Below are 24,052 nucleotides of genomic sequence, written 5' to 3'. Positions count from 1 at the left end.
TAATATACAGTAACTGTGCAGTCCGTACTGTATCATGTTGATATGTGGTTAGTGTTCATGCTATCACTGTCTTCACTGACTTGCCCTCATCTGCTGTAAATTACCATGTTTAACTTGTCTTATATGCCTGTGTTCATTCCTACAATTCATCTATGTGTCCCTTTTCAATATACACCCTTTCCCTATTTATTTATAATGCAGTTTATGTATCCTTACTGGTCATTTACACAGCTTTCATTCAGTATGCCTGAAATAGGTTTCCACAGTACTCTGCACTGTATACACTTAAATGCAATGTGTTGGAACTACATACATTGCTTTATTAATAACCCTGGTAATCACTGTGGCATTCCCATAGTCGGTCATAGGCACAGGCCAACTAGGCAGCTGCCTAGGGTGCCGCTCTAGTAGGGACACTTTTTCAGTATTTATTTGGTATAAGTAGACCAGGATGGGGGCACCAGATTGTGTGGTGGAGGGTGCCATGGAGCCTTTTTGCCTAGGGCACCAGTTGACCTAAAGCCGCTCCTAGGCATTACACACAATCCTGCAGAACTATTTTACCTATAGATAAACAGGTTTACATGTCTGCTGATATCTGTATTGCTTTACATGGTTTCCTGGCTGGCAACACTGTTGCTAGTCAAGAAACTGCACTTGTTTATGTTTAAATGTGGTGTGCAGCACGCGTATGTAATTAACACTGCTGCTCACTGCACAAAGATGTAAACTCCATGTAGGGTTCATTCTAAGCCTACATGGAGTTTATTGAATTCCCAGGCATAAGTTAAAGAAGCAATATCAGCTTGAATTCTGTTTTCTTGTTTTTAATAAGAATACAAGGTGATCTTTAACATGGATCTTACACTAGTGTTTATGACAACAGTTTATTTTGGAACGTCATATGCTGATATAATTCCTGTACAACTAGTTTTCCCTTTTTCTTGTTTTTTTCTTCCTTAAGAAAAGTGTTCAGCATCCTTAAAGCAGTCCCAAGTTTCTTTGTCTGTATATATAATTTCTCTGTTTGATATTTTGCATTTTTAATGATATGTAGGTAACTCACATATATTTATATATATATATATATATATATATATATATATATATATATATATATATATATATATGTGTGTGTGTATGTGTGTGTGTGTGTGTGTGTGCGTGTGTGTGTCCATGTATGTAATTATACATAAAATATCACAACATCAACAGCCGCTTGATTGACCACAAAAGCTCAACAGATGCGGATGGGCGACAAGTGTAATATAGTGACAATCCCCAGATGGGGGAATATTACCTTTCCTCAGCGATTGCATAATCTCATTGTTAGTATATATAATTAGCAGAACTGTGGAGAGCACAGGGGAGCTTGCCCCCCGCAGAAAATTATGTTATTTGGGGTTTCGTTGAGTTGCATGCACAGTTGATTGCCTGCATTTCTGTTGCAGACCTTTTGTGATTGACATTCCTGTGATGCCCCTGCATTAGACCAGCAATCAAGGACCCTCAATACTCACCACTAACACCAGTGAGGGGCATCCATATAGGGAAAGGATAATAAATACACACGCAGTAAAGTACAATTTCCCTTAAGAGCACACAGACATCACAGTCAGTCTGGGGCTGGTTTCTCCCTTTCTCTCCAGGTCACCAATAAGACTCCCCATTGGCACAGCTATAGGGTCTAGATCTCAGCCTAGTGGGCAAGCTAAAATCTCCAGCACCCTCTCTGTCCAACCAGTGCTTTGTGTCCCTGCCCAAGTAGCTGACACACACACACTTTGAGATAAGAGTTATATAAACCACACAGACACTCCTGGGGAAGGCTGGCACAGGTTCTCCAGGTGTGCCCCTTTTCCACCCAGTCTAAAAGGTAGTACCAGCTGCCACTACCCACTAATATCAGCTACTCAAAGATCCTTAAAAGGGTGCCCAATTATTACTGTGGAGTATTATTATAAAAATGGTAAGTGTGACCTAACAGTCTAGACTTATTTGGAGTGACTTGGTACAGCATCACTATATACATGCAATGTACTCTAGAGCTTAAATGAACTCTACATAAAACAGCCACAGTTGAAAGGTTTAAAAATATTTAATAATAAATAGTAAAACACAAGACAATACCTCTGTGCTAGTCAAGAGTTCAGAGATCACAGAGACATACTTAAAATAATATGGTAGAAAAGTTCTGACATCACAGAAAAACACTTACCCCTGGATTCATGAAGCTCTGTGCAAGAATAAGGATATTCTTGCATGGAGTGGTTCATGTCCATTTAGGATAGCAGTGCACCTTGCATATGCATGAAGGCACGCTGCTATCTAAACTAAACAGACACAAACCAGGAGCGAGCACAGGGGGCGTGTGTCAGTAGTACCTGCACCTGAAATACACCCCCATTTGCTCTGAAAGTGCCGTACGGCACTATCTGACACAGATGAGTGTCAATATATATAATATTAGAGCCTGACTCTAATATTATATAGTAAACGAGTATCCGCAGACACTGAAATGTAAATAGCTAACTTTTCAGTATCCGCGGACACTGAAAAAAAATTAAAAATCACAAACACCTAGAAGGCAGCAGCCTTCAAGTGCACACCCCCAAATGCATGCACTCTTGCCCTATATGCATGGAAGCAGTAGGTCAAGAAGAAAGGAATAAAAAATTAAAAAAAAATCTAATAATTTTTTTTCATGAAATAAATCTGAAGTTTTAGAGCTGCGCACGTTGTTTGCATGGCGTGCCGCTGTGCTTAGCCTGGCTAAAATCCCGAAAATGATAGATAAGTGCTACTGTGATAGAAAGCATTGTCAAGCTGCTGTAGCATAGTGATACTGCCATGACATAACATATAAAACATACTCAGTTCAAATCCCCCCTCTGCCAAATTATTTAATAAACTTTTAAGGAATTTGAATGATAGATGTCAATCATATGGCTCATGTATAGCACAGTAGGGCTGGGAATATGTTAAAAATAATTTATAAATTTAATGAAAAAAAATATATTTAAGCAGTGCTTTGCAAGTGTAAGCATTGCTTACCTGCGTTCAGCTTTGCTTAGCTGGTATAAACATTGCTATGTGTATTTGCACGGAGCTAAGCATAGTGCAGCATATTAAAACCGTCCAATCAAGAAAAAGTGCAGGAAAACTGCCCTATTTAAACCACACAGATGGGAATACAGGCATAACCATTTGGGATTGCACACAGCAGGACCAAAATGTCTGGCATTGGTGAAGGTTTGCGTTTCCGAGCGCAACGTTGGGGCATCCAGGAGTCCAGGGTCATGGTTGGGGACTTAGTTAAAAACCATGATAGCAGGCTGTTGCAGGGCCTGTACAGTGCTTGCAATACAAAGCAGAGACCTGGGACCAGCTTGCAAGTGATTTCACCAGTGCCACTGGCATACCCTGGACTGGTGAGCAGGTATGTCATCATCATAACGACCTGAAGCAGAGGAGTGGTGCACTCTTGGACCAATGGATCCAAGAAGCCCAAGTGCAGGATGTCCCACCTGTCTGTAAGTATGCAGTCTTATGTATCTCTAAGTATGGAAAAAGTTCAACTTGTGACTGTGCAGGTGTGATTAATGTGTGATGTCTCCCCATACAGCTGCTGCAGAGAGGTCCCAGAATGTGCAGGCTCATGCCCAGCGACTGGCCTGGCTGTGTTGTCAGTATGGTGAGTACAGAATACCCACTACTATTAGCAGTAAGAAATCAAAATTGTAGTAATGGTAGTACTGCCTGTATATATAAATGTGCTGCAAATGTCAGGAATAAATTCTTGTGTCAGGCTGCCAGTGTCACAATAGAGTATTCCCAGCTGCTGTGTAAGACAAATATCAGTAGCAGACAAGGTACAATAAGCAGGAGAGGAATATTAGAATATGTATGAGTGTGTCTGAGTGAACCTGCCAAGAAAGTGTCATGTCAGGGCTACTGTAACAGTTAGAAATGAAAATCATTCCCCTGTGCAGATCATGCAGGAATAGTAATTGTGGATTTCTGAGTTGTACACAGATATGTATGTCAAAACTAATGAAGGTGATCCCAAACACTGGTGTGTGTCATCTCACTTGTACCTGATTAATAGAAATGTGTATTTCCTGCAGAATGCATTAACTGAGGTGAACTAATTTAGCACTGCTTGTCTGCATACTTTAGAATGGGCATGGAAAAAAGCAACAGTACATATTCCCATCAGAAATTGTTTTACTTGTTTGTCTGCCAGCATTGTCCGGTGTTAACCTTTCAATTTCAGCCGTATGTAGCTGTGAATGTACTGAAAAATGTATAAGGCTAACAGGTGCAGACTTAAAACCTACACTGTGTACTCAGGAATCTAAATTGCAGTATGTAGTTGTAAAACGGTCAAATGTGCAATCCAACTAATGTGCACGTTTCACAAACAGTGACATCAATGTCTGTTGTGTATGCATAATTTGTACTGAAAATGGGAAACAAATAATGCAACATGTCATAATAAAAGTACTGTGCACAAAAATATGTACTAGATAGAAATGTCACAAGCAACACACAACACTTTCTCAGTAGCTCAGTGATAATGACTAGGCTTGTAGTTCAATTTTGTACAGACAGCATGTTTTGAATCCAGAGACTGCCACTAACATCTCAGTCTGGTCCTACAGTTGTAAACTGCAATATGAATAGAAAATATAATGTACTGCAACATATACATTTTCCATACAGGGCACACAGGTAACGAAATCTGAATAAAAATACTAGTATGATGTGTACTATGAAAGGTGTACAAATGCTGGATTGATCAGCCCCAGTCCTACAAATATATGCAAGCTAGACATCCACACTCTGCAGTCTGGCCCAGACAAGCCCCTCAAGTCTCACGCTGTCATGGATAGTTTCCCCAGTTGCCAAGAAACCTGCACACAGAGAATGTCACAATAGATGTATGTAAAAGGCATAACACACACTCCAGGGCCTGCAACTAACATGTGAATTTGAAATATGTGTAGAAACCGCAATGTAAAGTGCACACAGTTCATCTGCACAGGCCCACAGGTAAAGAAATTGGTATAAAAACAGGTCTGATGTGTATAACTAAAATAAGGGTACAATTGCTCTGTTATCTACAGCTGTTGGTGTGCTGTAGCATCCCCATGGCCCAGGTAAAGTGTAACTGTGGTCAGAATGTAGAGTAGTGAATAGTAGTGTACTGAAAAATATACTTGATAGCAGTTGTCAATTGAATCTGTTCCCTTCCCCACCACTCAACTGATCCAACCATCACACTGAATACAACATGGGTATGTTCCTAAACAAACCTCTAGTGTTGGGACCATTGTACCATTTGGTTTATCATTGTCTAAACTATGTGCATACTAATATTCCCTGTTGAATAATCATCTTATTGCCTGCCTGACATACAACTAACTGGCATGCTGTTGCAGCTCTGAATGCCATTCCATATATGCATGGGTTTGCTATAGCACTGTTATAATTGCACTGTTTTGGGTAAATGGAAATATCCATGCATGCTATTTTGACTAATGTTGTAATGTGTTGTGCATGACTAACCAATATTCATTGTTAATTTCCACACCATAGCACATATGGGAAGGCAGATCCCAGCGGATCCACCTCTCCCACTTCACCTAGCAGAAGCACTGGGTCCCAGCATGTCTGGGATCCAACCCAGACCTCCCTCATCTGCTTCTCCTGCACCACCAGTAAAGTAGTCCAATGTAGCTCCAAGTAATGGCCAGTCAGAGACTCCAGCACAACTACGAACAGACTAAAAACTTTTTATTCAAGTAACAAAACAAAAAAATAGCGTAAACCACTTAGCACTTTCACCTGAAAACAAATCAGGCATCATCAGAGTGGTAAACAGTTGTTAACAGACCAACTGTTATAAATAAATTCAAAAAATCCTGCCCTTAATAACCAACCTATCAATACAAAGTTCTGACCGGATGATGTTAAAAAATGTCGAAACCTTTTTTAAAAAAAGCAGCACTGCAGGGGATGGGGCTCTTCCACCTTGCAAGTGGGCGCGGTGAGGACGTTGTCACCCAGGATGGGGTCTGTAGCATGGTGTACAGTGTCCTCCAGACAGATCTGGATGACCGCCTGTGCTAGGGGGAGAGTAGGCTATCGCAGCTAGAAGAGCAGGTGGCCCCTCCAGCCCAGCCCCCAGCACAGCCAACTTCAGGGCTGTGAAGGAGTAGTGGTGACTGCCATCGGTTGGGGACATCAGTGTTACTACTACCATCTGGGGGGATCATGAGCCTCAGATTCCCAACCACCCTCCCCGTCAAGGTGTTTACTCCCCTCATGTGTCATACATTGCCCCTGTCTGCTGTCTTGTCTGTCTTGTCTGTCTGCAAATGCAACATCACCTACCAAACATCCTTCACCACACTTACCAATAATCCTTCCTTAACATACCACTCTCACCTTAAAAAAAAAGGGCTTCTGTCCCACAAAACAATGTACCCACCACACAATCTAACCCTACCAATCATCCATATTGTATGATGCCCGCACACCTCCCTGTAGGGTGTGAGGCTCCAAATTCTAAATTGCCCATATTGAAAGCAGCTGTTGCTGCCAAAGAAATGCAGAGCTATGGTCCTTTCCTACACCCGTCTTGCACATCCCAACTTGTTTCTCCTCTAGTTTGTCCCCCTGCTTGCCCCAATTTCACCACTTTCTTATCTCCCATTTTTTCTTTTCTTTGTCTGAAACTAGCCCAAGTTTAAGCAGCCATAAGCAAAGCTAAGGGCATGTATGCGCACTTAGCTCCGCTAAAACCCGTGCAAGCCCACTTACAACTGCTTTAAAGTGCCTTAATCACTCTATTTCCATCAGCCCCTGTTCTGCTTAGCAACAAAGCAAAGCAACCAAGCAAGTCTCAAACCCACCCCCCTATATATATTATAGCCAAAGTTACCACCACCTAAGCCATTAGCTGAGAATATTTGATGTTTTCTCAAACATATCATCCCGTACAGTCATTCAACAGTAGGGGAAATGTTTTTATATATGTACATGTCTGTATGTGTGTGTATATATATATATATATATATATATATATATATATATATATATATATATATATATATATATATATATATATATATATATATATGTATATATATATAGATAGATATATAAAAAAAACACAACAAATAAATATATGACCAAATGTACCATTAATGGAAGTGAGGGGGCTCAAAATAAGTACCTCTTCTAATTATTGATATCATCCCCTCCTCCACAGCTGAACAGATCTGCCTTGCAACACAATAGCCAGCACTTGCAAGTTTCATACCCAGAACCCTACACAACATAGCCACAACAAGTTAACAGTAATCCATCTCAGCTGTATGATGTCAGGATGATATCAATAAGATATCATGCAGAACATTCTGTGTACCATAGGGAATGTACAATGTGGAAGCAGTAAACATTCCAATGATACATGTACTGACACACATATATACATACAGGTTCATAGGTTGGTACTTGGCTATTGGTCCTAGAGCATAACAATTCCCTGGCTATTTCTTCCCACAGTATTTGCTTCCATGGACCCCTGTCTAGCAGGGAGACTGATGTGATACCCAGGGTGAATTTCCTATCTCCCATCCAGTCATCAAGGTTCCTTTTGAAGAGGGCTAAAGAGGCGATATGCTTGACATGTATGGGCAGTCTATTCCAGAGTCTGGGGAGTTTTTGTGTCAGTAACCTATCCCTTCAGCATGTTTTGTTCATTGTGATGACAAGGTTTAGATCCCTGGAGTGTGTGGCTCTGAGGGATTGGGATTTCTTTAAGTGTAGCATGTCCAACAGCTCTGGGTTTGACATGGCCTTGTATGTTAAGCAGAGATTGCCTCTGAGTAGACGATATGCGGCAGAGTATAGGTGGAGCTTTTTAGACGGCCAGTATAGGGTATCTGCTTTAGGCCTGTGATTCTTTTAGTGAGGTATTCCTTTGGCCTTTCCAGTTGTTGCAGATGGCTTGAGAGGTACATACCAAATGGGGCACTGTATTCTATAATGGGCCTAAAGAGGGATGAGTACAGTGGGACAATGACATCCTTTTTTCTGGATAAAAAGCCCTTAGTGATGAGGTATGCCACATAGAAGGATTTCCTGACTGTTGTGGCGATGTGGTTATCGAAGGTGAGACCACTGTCCACCTGTACCACTAAGTCTCTTATCACACTTTCAGTGTTTACTGTACTGCCACCTATGTGGTAATTCATGGGTACATGTTTTTTTCCCAAAGGGGATAACTATACATTTCTTGGCATTGAGCTTGAGCCCATGGCTCTGGCACCAAGCATCTGTTTCTGTAAGGCCCTTTTGTAGAATATCCACATCATTTGTGGATTCAATAATGGCTCCCAGTTTGCAGTCATCTGTGAACTTTGTTAGACAGAGTCCCTTAGTGTTGGCCTGTACTTCAGAGAAGTAGATGTCAAACAAGAGTCGTCCCAGGACTGAACCCTGAGGTACTCCACTTGTTACTTTTCTGGAGCTGGATTTGGAGTTGGCTACATTTACAGTGTGGGTTCTGTCAGTAAGCCAGTTGGCAATCCATTGAGTGACATAGGGATTAATGCCCACCTTAGTATGTTTAGCTAAGATTCCAGAGTGGGAGATGGTGTCGAAGGCCTTGGTGAGGTCCAGATAGGCTGTGTGGACCACCTTACCCTTGTCCATGGCTCTGAAGACTGATTCAAAGAAGTCAATCAGGTTCAGGAGACAAGATCGTCCATTCACAAAACCAAATGGCATAGGGTCCAGTGTTTGAAGGTTGCCAATGTCTTTGCTTATAAGTTCCATGATAATACGTTCCATGGCCATGCAGATCAGGCTCATCAGACTGATGGGGCAGAACATCCTGGGATCCAAGGTGGATCCCCCCTTGTGGAGTGGGATAACTGTAGCTGTGCATCACTCAGTGGGCATGAAGCCTGAGGTGAGGCTATGATTAAACATGACACTTAGGTGAGGTGCCAGTTAATTTTGTAGTTCATGTAGTACACAGCCTGGGATGTTGTCTGGTCCCATGGATGCTGTATTCTTAGCTTTGGAGAGTGCGTTTTTTACCTGGGTATCTTTGGTATTGAGATGGGCCTTTTAGGGGTTGAGAGGCGGGTGAAGTTTGCTCTGAATTGATCTGCCAGAATATTGACAATATCCTTGAGATCAGTGTATTCAATGTCATTCTGTTGTAGCTCAGAGCTGATCTGAGCATTGCCATTTAGATACTTGACATAGCTATAGAATCTCTTGTGGTTGTCTTTGGAATCTTTGGCAATTTTATTTTCGTAACTAGCTTTAGAGGATTTTATGAGGGATCTCAGCTTCTTATTGAGGCTGGTAAGGGAGTTTTTTGCATCCTGGGATTTTCCTGTTTTGTGCAACAGTTTCTTCATTTTGTTAAAAAGTTTGTTTATGGCAAGGGATTACCAGACTGGCTTCCTTTTTTTTTGGAGGAGAGTGTTTTGATTCTATTGGGGATGGCATGATTCATGCACAAGTGGATGTGCTCATAAAGTGCCTTAGTGTAGGATTCAGCAGTCGAACTTTCAGTTCCCATCTGCATGGGTGTCATGAAGTTTGTCACTTCTGACTTCAGTATCATGAAGTTGGCTTTGGAGAAGTTTTTTACGGAGGTTTCCTTACTGGGGGGTAGGGGTGGGATGTGGATGACAAGGGTGATTAGTTTATGGTCAGACCTGACCAACGAGGGGGTGACCATAGGTGTGCAGCATCAATTTCTCACGTTGGTATTTATATATATATATATATATATATATATATATATATATATATATATATATATATATATATATATATATATATATATATATATATATATATATATATATATATATATATATATATATATATATATATATATATATATATACACACATATATATGTATATACACATACATACACATATACAGATATTACTACTTATAGATATGTATAAGAAGATATATATGTAGAGGGTGCACAGCATATCAAACAGCCAGTATTCCTACAGTTGCCACCTTTTAAAATGGCCAGTGTTTAATTCTTTCATACAAAAGACAATTATTGCATGAAACATATACCCACAGACAAGCCAAAGGATATGACACCGCACACAAGTTTGCATACATAGAAATGTTTATTTGTGTACTATTTCAATTGTATATGCCATTTCATATAGCAGTTAGGTGTTTGAAATACATAATAACTGAGTAATGCAACTCTCAAACATAACAATTGATACAGTATTCTGAAAGTATAACATATGTTGCTGTCCAGGCCAAAGCCTTCAAGTAGTTCAACAGTAAAGAAACACTGGCATGGAAGATAAGAATCCATCAACACTAATTAATTACAGATGTAGTTCAGCAGCCTCCAATTACACTCTGTACTCAACCCTGGGGGAAAATAATTAAGTTGTCACAATGTAAATGTATCTGTGACATAACAACGCCTAATTTAAAACATCACTATCACACAGACAAACAAAAATGTCTGTAAGACAGTAAGCACTATCCCACCACTGTTCCCATGGTGAAATATATGAAAATGTACAGCCATATACCTTCATGTGTCTTACTACTGATATCTCTGACATGTTGTAACAGCCTAAGTTAAAGATGGTGCATATCCCTCCCTCGTAGAATGACTTACAAGGGCATATAGCAGTGTTACATACACTGACCTCTGGACTCTACAAGGTCACACATGTTTTATCCAGCTGTAGTCCTCATATATATGGACCCTACCCCACGATATGTGTGGGAGTCCACAACATCACTGGAATGATAGCAGGAATGCCAGCACTACATAATGAAAGACCACTGCTTAACAACCTCTTACTGCATGACATATGGACAAAGCCTGTTATATAGGTGAAGGATAGAGGCTGGAACACAGGGCCATATGTGCAACATTGCTGTTATACACTGTGAAAGTTGCTAGTGTTACAGAATTGGTTGTGACATATACCTTACTCAGGAATATGAAGTCAGAAACACAAATGGATGTAGCCATGTACTGATAGCACTCAACAGACAGAATGCCACTGATATTTCAGAGACAGGACCTGTGTGGTGAACAGACAAAACATAGCAGCCAATCCTCTGGCCATCATGTGGATAGGCCCACATTTGAGAGCTATGCAGACAGACTGCATTTCATGCAAAACTAGCATGTACACACAAACCCTGTAAAACTAGTGGTATACAATGCATAGAACAACAGCACTCACACTGTCTGTAGATCTGGAATCGTATACAAATATGCAGTTGGCTTGTGTCTGCTCATCCTGTTGTAAGAGGTATTGCTACCTGTTGTCTGTAACACTGCTGCCCACAGACAGGAAGGATGTCTTCAATACAGGAAAGGTAATGGGGCAAGGCCCATATGATATAGTAATTTATAGTAGTGGGTTGCCATGACAATAGTAATTGGAAGTACTACACAACTGGCTGCATGCAGTTAGCAAGTGGTGATCACTGACTGGTGCAGAAGCCATCGCCTGATCATGAACATCACTTACAAAATCCATTCTGCAACCTATTCAAAGCAGCTCAATCCCTGTATTGGAGATATATATATATATATATATATATATATATATAGAGAGAGAGAGAGAGAGAGAGAGAGACAGAAACAAAAGCTAAAACTACAAACCAAAGCAAAGTATATAACACAAGGGACACATAAAAGTGTACAGAGAAGAGAGGACAATACTACAACAAGTATGTGAAACATACATGCATGTAATTGAATGTAGTACTTGGTCTGTAACAATGGGATAGATGATGTGGAAATATTTATATGTGCCATCAAGAGTTGTTGTAATGATGTCTATGGACATAGCATCTGGCCCTGTAGGGAGGGAGCCATACCTGTCAACTGTGAGGATCAGCACTGAATGACAAGATGTAAGCCATCATAGTGTGTGTTCTGTACCTCAAGACATGTATATTAGTGTGGCAAATAGCTGGTGGTGGAAGTAATGAAGTTATGACAGACACATGCATTTCATACCCCACCACCTGCAGGACAGTCATGTTAACGTGAAATGTATTATGCACAAATGCCAGAGGTTTGTAATAGGCTTACCTGCAATCTGTCCCTGTATATACCCCCCTAATGTTAGGCTGTGTCCACATGTGACATCCGTCTGTTTTGTAGCAGGGCAGAACAGTGCAGCTGTGGAGGAAGGAGAGTTAGAGAGTGTGGTCCTGATGTTTGAATACACTCCATATATATATATATATATATGTGTGTGTGTGTGTGTGTGTGTGTGTGTGTGTGTGTGTGTGTGTGTGTGTGTGTGTGTGTGTGTGTGTGCGTGTGTGTGTGTGTGTGTGTGTGTGTGTGTGTGTGTGTGCGTGTGTATACATGCATGTCTATGGATATACAGACGCATATATATATATATATATATATATATATATATATATATATATATATATATATATATATATATATATATACACACACACACATATATATATATATATATATATATATATATATATATATATATATATATATATATATATATATATATATATATATATATATATATATATATATATATATATATACAGTAGTAAGTGGGTGCGGAATGGACAGTTATGTCTGGTATGAAATCCATATTGGGAACACATTGCCTTTGTTTGTGAAGGTGAGATTGGTATGTTGGGAAAGGATAGTAGGTATATTTGGGGATGCAGATTGGTTTGGAAGACAGACAAGACAGCATGCAAGGGTAGTATATGACACATGGGGTCTATATTATATTCTCAGATGATGACAATGTCGAATCTGACATTGTCAACATGAGAATATTGAATGCTTAGAATCTCAAGCGTGTAAATGGAAATCTCCGCAAGGGGAGATTTCCGTTTACTGCAATGTAGTGCAGTCTCGGAGTTGATATATTTAAGTAGCAGGAGGTGTGGGGGGGGGGTGCCCCCTGCTTAAACCTGTAAGGGTACTTTTTTCCTTTTTTTGTTTTTTTGTCTTTTTATAAGGTCACTGTTTGAAAACATCGACCATATGGTGTTGACCATATGTTGTTCGATGTTTTCAATCGTCGATCTTATAATATAGACACAAAACATGTGGTGGGTAAACACCTTGGATGGGGAGTGGTGTTTCGAAAGTGGAAGCCCATGTGTCTGCAAATGGAAACAATGGGACCAAGGTCCCCACCCATGGGCAGTCACAACTGCACCTTCACAGCCCTGAAGGTGCCTGGGCTGTGGGCTGAGCAAGAGGAGCATGCGGACCCTGTAATTGTGTATTGAGGCCCTCAAGGTGGTGTAGCACATCCCCCAAGTCTATGTGGAGCTCCCTATGCACCAGACCCTTGACCTGACTTCAGGTGACAGGATCTTGTCTGTGTGTGCTCCCGGGGGGGGGGGTGAACACTGTCCCCTGAGGTGGTTCCACCTGAAGGTAGTGCAGGACCCGCAGATGATGAGGTCCCGGGGTGGGTCCCAGATGTGCTGTGGTCTGGTAACATGGCCAGATGAGGTGGGAGATGTGGTTCTGCTGGGAACTGGCTTCCCAGACATTCTATTGTGTCATAGTTATAGAACATGTGTGGGTAGCAATAGTCCACACATTCCAGGACTACGTCTAACAGTATGCATAGATATCCCCATTAACACAAATCTCCAGATCTGAAGCAGTCACATAGCAAACAGAACACATGCATAAATGGAACCATAGTGCCCCTTATAGCATGCAGGTGACATTGTTAGCAACAGTCCACCAATGATTGATAGAGTTTCAGCATGGAACACGACTAGAAACACATTGCACAATTTGTTGTACAATACGATATATGTCCCAACAGTAGGTTTGCTGTAAACATACCCATTGAGTTGTGTGTTCAGATTATTGTTGCAGATATGGTGGGGGGGAACAGAGATGCGACTTAACAAATATTATATCCTTGCAGTATGAGGTCCTCAGACCTTTTTTCCTCTTTATGTCTTTCGGGCACCATGTACAGAGAGAGTTTGCCAGTCTATTCCCACCAGGAAAATGAGGTTATAATAGACCACTTGGTGCAGCACTACCACACCCTGTTTGGCTGTACAGCCCATGACCTAAAGAAGAGGACCGCCCTGTGGAAAGAGCTCATCCACAGGTTAAACGATGGCCTGCATAACTGCAGTTATGAGCAGGTCTGACATCGTTGCACTGACCTACTCCGCAACGCCCATCAGTATACTGCTGCAGATAGGTGGGACCAGCTAGCCACAGGGAGGGGTCATGCCATCCATCCCCCCGACACATGCTGAGGAGCTCCTCACCAGCCTCGGGGCACCTGCCCCCCAGCAAAGATAAGACCCTGCAGATAGCATTGTGGAGGTGGTTGTTACCCACAGAATGAATGAGGAGCTTGCAGGTAAGGCCCCAGGGTGCTTCAGTAGACCACTGTTGCTTATCCATCTGCATCTGTAGAGTTTAATCATGCGTATGTGAGATAAAATATATATAGTCTGTTGCTGCATTGTAGTAAAAAACAGATGTGCATAATCAGTAGTATTGTGGGTTTGTACTGTTGATGTACTGAAATGCTACTCCCACCCTGTACCAATGCCACAGGTGTGTCTACTAACATCACATCTCTCACACAACTATGTATACCTCTGGGGCAGCAGCCTGTAGCTGGTGAGTATGGTGTTGTTTGTTCAGGTTTGCCAATACACTGGCCATGTTATGGCCGTGGTATTTGCCATGCACACATTTAACACACCTACCCATAATGCATGCTATACGTGTTCACTTACTGTTGCTGTTAACTGCACTGCATCACAGTGGTCACCATGGTGGCATATCTGAAGGGTATGTAAGAGTCCTGCAATATAACTAACAACCTGTCATTGCAAGATGTGTGCACAGAGATAAACATAATGATGGGACAAATGGCATACAATAGGAACATCTCTGAAACATCATCCTTATACAGTGCTACAACAGTGTATATACCACTATTACAATGGCAATTGTTACAGATCTACACAATGGCATATCACAATATCGCATTCCACAACCCTTACAACCTGTAATGTGGTCCTAACATGAGCAATGAATGTGTAATATGGAATATTATGGGGAATACATACCTTAACAAACACTGGAAGCATATGTGTGCATACACTCCAAATAATATATTATGGAAGCAGCTTTTGAGGTACTTACAACATTCACTCTTCATGAGTATGCACCTTCCAGCATGTATAGGTTCTCAATGTCACACCAAGACATGATCTGCTGTCCAAGATGTATGTCCATCACATTTGCCCACTCCCCTGCAACAGAGGCAGTTGTGGCTTGCACACATCTTACAAGCCATGAAATAGATCCTATACCCAACAGGTAGCACGCAGGAGGGGGACATATAGACTTACCTCACCATTGCATCTACCATGGTAAACAGTGCAGACAGTCATGTATGTGATTAGGATGTACGGGGCAACATTAATGTAGAAAATAAACAAATGGCCATCCAAGACAGATGACAACACATGTTGCAGGCTGTTCATGGAGGCTGCCCAGTAACATGCCGCAACACTGAGGGAGTTGCAGTAATGTCTAGCAAGTACTGGCTTTGCAGTACCTGTGTCAATAATTGGCTGGACTTTACATAACTTTGGCCTATGGGTTATGGTAATCAGATGGGACAGTTGTTCCACAGGAAACATCAGCCAGGGCTCTCTCCAGGTAGCATATGCATAACATCAAAAGTCCCCCAAAGACATGTGTTGCAATGTGTAATGGTGTACCAAGACCAAGTTCAAAACCTACAGACAGTATCAATCAAGATACATGTGCTGCACAAGCAACACCTCAGTCCACCTCAGGCCCATCACCCCCATCTTTACCATGTTGGTGCCAGTGTACATCTGTATGCTTGCCATTCATTAGCAGGGACTAGGCCAGTACACGTGGTGTTCTGAATTTGGGTCACTGCAAAATGGCACTCATGTATAGCCCACAGTTGTCAAGCATCTGCGAATAGTCTGAGGATGGGGTGGGGTGTCATGCTGAAACACCAACAGTGAACTGATGCAGACATACAAAGCTTACTAAGACTGGCTGCATCTGCATACAGTCAAGGTCATGAATTGTGGCAGACATAACCCTGAGTCCACAGCAATAGTGAAGGGACTGTGTGACCTCCAAGGGCTGTGCACATGAGTTGACCTTTCAATCTTGCAGAGTTGGGGGACATTTGTAGGGCAGAGTGACCAAATACTGGAAAGTGCAGATGGCCCATGCTAGTATACTCCTTCCAGGAATAGTGACTACTGTAGTACACTTAACAGTTGGTACAAAAAAACATCATGTTAAGGGTGTGAACACTTATGTACCCACAGATTGTATGCATCTCAGTCAGCATCTGCACAACTATGACTTTGTTTGATACTGCATTTGATTGCACAGGTCATATGTCACATATCAGGTTTGTGTAATGTTAACATATGCAGATTTGTGGCCCCATGGCATATCAGGGAAGAGGGTGCCATGTCAATAAGGGTGTGTACACTCCTCATAGCCACAATAAGGTCTGACTGAAGATTGTCAGTGTAATTATATTTTATTGGTCATACATGCAATGCTGATAATGAGATCTGCAAATCAGACATCAGGCATTCACTATTGACATCTGTCCACATATCATCCCAGATATGTGTCAGACAAACACATAGGGGCTGAAAGCAGCAGAGCAAACATAACTGACACACATATACACATTCAGCAATGGCATGTACACCTGTGAGGTATGGTGTACAGTACATGCCAGGGTGCTGAACAGGTGCACAGCAATACCGTGTACATGGGTGCAGTGTGTTCCAGGGAAAGGGGCATCACCTACTAACACAATCCATGCATCACAGAGATGTATAATGTTGGTAACAGGGATTGACTATAGCTGCAGTGCATGCTGTTGAGTGCCATATGTCATGCACGTTGACAGATGGGTAGTGAGAGATCTGTGTGTAATATATTTGTAGAACCTCACCTGTAAGTGTGTGTGTGTGTGTGTGTGTGTGTGTGTGTGTGTGTGTGTGTGTGTGTGTGTGTGTGTGTGTGTGTGTGTGTGTGTGTGTGTGTGTGTGTGTGTGTGTGTACAGTTAAGCAATGACGTACAGGTCTTAAAGTGCATTTCTTGTTTTCCCCTCACAGGTGGCGAGGTGGGTCAGGGTCCCTCCTGCAGGCAAACTGATGTTAGTGTCCATACAGACACTGACAATGATGATAGGTGTGTTGAGGCACAGGCAGGGTTGTCAGGGGCTGAAGCTGTGCCATCGTTTGACATCCCACTGTTATCCACCCCATCCCCGCACACAGTCACATTGCCTATACGTACACCATCACCAGTAGCCATAGATGATGAATAGTTGGTGGGTGGTGCCATGGGACAGGACAGTGTGGTGTCTATGGCACGTGTGTCTGGACACAGCAGCATAGCCGGATGGCCAGCGAGGTACCACACAGGCAGATGTGCAGTGGTGCTCATAGGAGAGCTGCTGGTCATCATGCCCCTGGCAGAAGTGCTACATCTGGTGTCACCAGATGCATATTTCAGGTCATCATGGAGGCACAGGCATGTATGGAACGGTATACCAGACAAGGTCTGACGCTGCAGAGGGCTACCCATTCTGCTGTTATTGCCAACATCCTTGAACTTGCAAGTGCCCACCATTATTTTGCAGAGGCCCTGGATAGATGGTTGGGTGAGATGGTGGGAATCCTCGATCGCAGAATGTCTGTGCTTGAGCATATGGTGGGAGTAGTGTGACAGCCACGTGGACATAGGCAAGCAACACCAACAGGTGGAAGTCGACATGAACATGCAAGAAGTCAGAGCCGCTCTTGTAGTGGCAGTACCAGCTCCAGCACTGCAGGGGGATGCTGTCCACACCACAACATAGCAGGCCATGTCCACGTGGCCCTGGCCGGTCTTAAGAGGGACCCAGATCCAGCAGACATATGTCATCATCAGGGGAGAGTACCATATTGTGGCTTGTACCTGGTGGTACCCATGGAACCCATGGCAGGCACAGTTCTCATGTCCGTGGCTGGAAATGGTGAACTGCATACCCTGCTAGGTACAGTTTGCAGCTGTCCAACAATCCCCTGTATAGGGCAGCCACATGGCAGAACTGTGTGCATGCATACACACACATCACCAACACAGCTAGGGCAACCCCATACCTACACATACCACATCTGCACAGCCCAATTAATAATGAAACTCCCTAACACACACATGATGTCAAATGAATGGCTCAGCCTAGTTCTCTGGCAAACCCACAACACACCATGTGCATATGATGATACCTGTGCCACATCCATGTCATCCATAACATCGATGCAGGGACAGGCTAATATGGTTCTTATGCACAGGGTGACTGTACTATGGTGTACCAGTGTAATGCTGTTTAACATGTTTTCAGCACTAAAGTTTAATGCTTACATGTCAGGGTGTGTAGCTGTCCAGCCATGATGCATTATAGTTGTTATTAACACTGAGTGATTGTGGTCTCCATAATCTATTCCATTTGTGTTGTAGGTGACTATGTGTCAGCAGGATGTTGGTCTGCTGTTTTTTCCTACAAGGGGTGTGGCACTGTGGTGACACCTTGAATGTGCCATATTCTGGGTACAGCTGAACACAAGTCGTAGGTCTATATAACAGTTACTGCATGTGCCACATGCCTGATAGGTCTGAGGGATGTATAGAGGTGAGTGTATGATGGCTGATGTCAGTAGCCTTTCTACAGTGGACAATGGTAAGTGTAATGGGTGGTACACACCACATGTTTGTGTATAATATACACACATACACACAGAGGCTTTGGCGTTGATGCAATACATGGAGAATACCGTACACATGGATGTATATACTTTTGCAAGGAACCCATTTTAGCTTATGTAATTCCACCAACACACAATTGGCACAACATCACACTGAGAAATAATCAGTCTGCTAGTTTAATGTCATTGACGATGGTACTGGCAGGGTATATGTCCCCTTCCCTAATGTAGTGCAATCCTCAACTTGGTAAAGATAGGTGTGCTGGTGTCGGTAGCACAGCCCTACTGTTTGAAGGGTGTGGGGTGTTGTAGAACTGCAGATAGTGTGATTGACAACTACTTAACCTGTTAACATGAACTGTACAGTATTACAGCCAACTAAGCAGGGGGATACACTCAGCAATAACCGCAATGATGGTGGCTGTGTCCACAAGATCCACACCCAGCTATATATAACAACCCCAGTATCGCTGTACAGATATACAGTGGGGAAGAGGGCATTTACACATATACTACTAGTTTTGATGGAATGAATTTCCACAAGATGATTTCTGTGAAATGTTAGCATTTTCCAGTCAGTTCTTGGACAGATGACCTTCAGGGACATGTATATTCTGCAAACTGAAGTAGATCCCTTCACATACACACACAGTCTTACTCGGCAGCACTGGGACTAGAACCCCTACCTAGGTACTTAGTACTACTAATGTGTGTGACCTTAATTGCACACACCACACAGCTTTTAGTATGAGGTATGTTCCAGGCTACATGTTAACTGAAGAACATCACCAGGCATTGTTTATGAACAATACATAGTGTGACATACCGTCATATACACATTGACAAACACAAAACAGTAATACACACATCTGAGAAACCTGGGTTTATAAGTGCTAACTACCTTGGCAGTGTGTCCATCCATTCTGTTACAGACAAGTTGCATACAGCACATGCATCATTGGCCTGGATAGTGTAATCAGTTACCTGTATGTTTGATGGTAACAGTGGATCCATACAGTGGACCTTGGGACATGTACTGGGGGTACCATGGTGTAAAGACAGTTTACCCAGCACCCAAACCCCACATTGGATATTGTATTCACTGAAACCCATGATAATACTCTGATATACCCACCATCACACATTGACCAGGACTGCAATACAACCCCCTTGTCTATCTTAAGAGTGCTACTACAGGGATATGCATATATTGCACATGCCATAGGTATAGTAGGGTGATGCTTTGTCATGAGTTTCCTATGGTCAGCAACATTGCTATCCCTTATACTGTGTGGCAAGGTGCATTGTATTAGGAGAATGTGGCCTCAGAATGCTGTATCCTACAAATATACATGTTTGCACACATACACACACTTGCGAGGACTCAGAGGGTAACCCATGCCTATCTATCCATCTGTACAACAGTGTTGTGCTGGTACTGCAAGCTCCAGGTAGCCCATAGGTTGAAGAATGTAACAAGGTACATGTAATTTCCATTGCAGCAGCAGCCATATCTAACTATGGCAATGGGGGGGGGTGCAGTGGGTGTGATGAGCCTCAGGGTATTATCAACTACAAGTTTACAAACACACAGACACTGTTTTTCTCAGTAATGCACACTGACACATTTATCAGTACTGGTGTCCATAGGTGCAGGTGTTCATAGGTGTGTACCAGGATATTGTCCATGGAGAGATGGGAAGAGTAGGGGATGTGGGTACAGCCGTATCATGCCACCAGCCATTTGCTAGCAGGCCATCTAGCAACTGATGCCATGGGAGTGATCCTCAGGGTGAGAGTTAAATGCAACATCAAATCATCTGGTTGCCTCTTGCAGAGGGCCAGTGAGGTGCTCCAATTGACATATATGCAACATGTATTACATAACATGGTCAGTGTCTGTCTTGGAGATCTGTACCCAAGCATGTTCTGTTGACTGTGGTAGTGTAGTTGAGGTATCCATGGCATGTGGTGCAATCAGGGTGGGGATTCCTAGCTGTGGCATTCATAACACAGCTCGGCAGACATGTCAGTATCACTCAAGCATAGATTGCCTGTTAGCTGCCAAGATGGATACCTGCCATCTGCACATCTGTACAGAGGACAGAGGCATCAACTAGCCAACTGGTTATGGATTAGGATGAATGTGTTGACAGATAGATGTCTGACACTGATAGGTATGCCATTACTATATGACAGCAGCCCTTAATGACATGTCCTATACACACAGTAGTCTATAGTTAATATCCACATGCCATATCAATATCCAGTAGGAAATACTTAATGGCACACAGCTCACACACCAAGAAAACGACAGTGAGGACTCAGAGACCATCTTTGCATGCAGGGGTGTTTGGTTCCAGTACTACAATCTGCAATCTACACTTACTTGGGAAAGCACTGTCAATAGTAGTAGCGTAATGATACACTACATGCCAGTGTGACTGCAAATAACCTGGTATACTACCCATGTATGTAACACATTTAAATGGAAAAGAGTGTTGTACAAGCCATATATACTCAGGTGTAACAGACAGTAGACTCACACCTCCTGCTACTGTAATGATAACACATAGACGCATGCTATGTACATGGAATTATATACACTTATTAAAGATGTCATTACCCTGCTATTTTATCAGACTGGAATGTAATCACTGGTTACCAGGGATGAGCTATGCTTACCAGGTTTCAGCATTGCTACAATATAAATGCTAAGCAGAATTGCACACTGGTAAGTGAAGCTGAAATGGTGCAAGCACCTATACGTTTAGCTGTACGTTAGCAGCGCTTACCATCACACAAACCCATGCAAACCCACTTAAAGCAGCTCAAAACTGCCTTAACCACTCTGTATCCAACAGCCCTTGTTCTGCCCAGCAACAAAATAAACAGCCCTTGCAGGTCTTGAACCCAGGACCCTGTATACTATAGTCACAGCAGTTAACCACTAAGCCATCACAGCTGTGAAGATGACTGTTGTTTTTTCCAATATATCTGTCAGCACACATACTGAATAGTATTGAACAACTGCTTTGAGTTCTACAATTGTGTAGTACTTGTTAGTGATATTAGTGTTGAATCAAGTATGTTGTTGTATTTAAATATACACATATCAGATAAATACTGTGTGATACATCTGGAAAGATATATGCAGCAGTCATGTTTACACATAACAATGATATGGATATATATATATATATATATATATATATATATACATATGCAGATATATGTATACATGTACAAATACATATATATTTATATGTATGTATTTATATACATTTGTATATTGCGTTATATATATGGTCATATATATATATATATATATATATATATATATATATATATATATATGTGTGTGTGTGTGTGTGTGTGTGTGTGTGTGTGTGTGTGTATGTGTGTGTGTGTATAAAAAAAAAAATATATATATATATATATTGGCCTCAAGCAGCATGCAACATCACATAGAACAGGACCAAGAACAATGACATCTACCACAGTCTGTACACAGGCCAAGATACATATTCACAATACACACTCTGTCAACAGTGATCATAAGTACACAGACCTCACTACTGTACACACTACAAGAGAATATCCAGGTTTTGTCCTCAGATATAAGACCTACGATACATAACATGTTTAGCAGTCTGATACCTCACTGGCTTGTTATCAGGTATGATGTCAGTAAATGATGATGTACTGAACATATGCACCTCTTACTGCATGACATATGTACAAAGGTTGACAGTGTTATGACTGGAGGCACAAACACAGGGCCAATATTGACATGTTGCTCTGACAAACTCATGCATTTACTGGTGTAACAGGGTTTGTTTTGACATACGTCTTCTGAGGGATATGAAGTCAGTAACTCACATGGCTGTCACCATGTACTGACTGCAATCCTCAGAGTATGCTACTGCATTTCTAAAGACAGGACATGTGTGAGAAACACAACACGTTAGACTCCAAACACTGGCCAGTCTGCAGATAGGCTTACAGGTGAGAGTTTCCCCAACCACATAACACTGTAATGACAGATATAAAATCATGTAGAACAGCCATATCCACAGAAACTCTGTTAAACCAACATTACTTCAAATGTAGAAGAGCAATACTTACATTCTGTCCTCATGTCTGGAACATCCCCCTCCTGTTTGTTGGCCTGTCTACACAGTGCATGTTGTAAGAGGTATATCCAACTACCCTCTATGATGCTGTTTGTCAAGCACCCACATGAAGTCCTGCACACAGTGAAGCAAAAGGGCCAACACCCATATGAAGTGCTTAGTTTCAGGAGTGTGTTTCCATGCAATTGGCTATAGGAATGATACCACAGCTGTTCCACATGCAATCAGCTAGTGGGGGACTCCAATTTGTGCACAGGCCATCAGCTGATCATGAGCATCACTTACAAAACTCAATCTACTGCCTAAGCAAAGCAGGTGTACTTTTCCACATCCACCAGAGAGAGAGTGAGCGAGACAGAGACAAAGTAAAAAGGAAGGGAGTAGGAGAGTAAGAGCCAATCATGTTTTTGTATGATCCATGGGTGGAGAGTGGTATCTGGGCATTATGATGGTTGCCTATATTGTATACTAACCCATACTGTCACATGGTAATTGCACATGGCTGTACACATTTATGGCTGAGGACTGTCAACTAGAATCTCTACAATGTTTGGAAAATGTTGGCCTTGTAATGTTGACAATTGGATGTGTAGCTCCTCAGTATAATGATGCAAAACCTTCACTGCAATGGACCCTGTCATTACAAAATCACCCCAACACAGGATACTGATAACACACACAAACACACACTTACCAGTACTGAGTTTCAACCCCCTACCTGACCATGTATTGCTATTACATTGTTATGCAGTTATTGCATGCACCATGAAGTTTACATGTTGGAGAGCTGTCCAAAGGTATCTTTGAAAGTGAGTGACATCAGCAACAGTGATAAAGGAGGGATAAGGGAAGTGTAGTACATGTGACTGTCCACAAAAGCAGGTGTCAAGGAAGACACAACCACACTCTCTCAGGGAATCACACACATTATCACAGTTGGCAGGGTCAGGATTAGAATCCCTACCCAACTAGTTTGCTACACTGCAGTATTACGCAGTTATCACATGTGCCACAGAGCTTATCAGGCTGATATATGACCAAA

The sequence above is a fragment of the Protopterus annectens genome, chromosome 3.part0, assembly GCF_019279795.1.
Source record: "Protopterus annectens isolate FY-2018-M chromosome 3.part0, PAN1.0, whole genome shotgun sequence".
Lineage (NCBI taxonomy): Eukaryota > Metazoa > Chordata > Ceratodontiformes > Protopteridae > Protopterus > Protopterus annectens.
Note: the sequence above shows the minus strand (reverse complement) of the source record.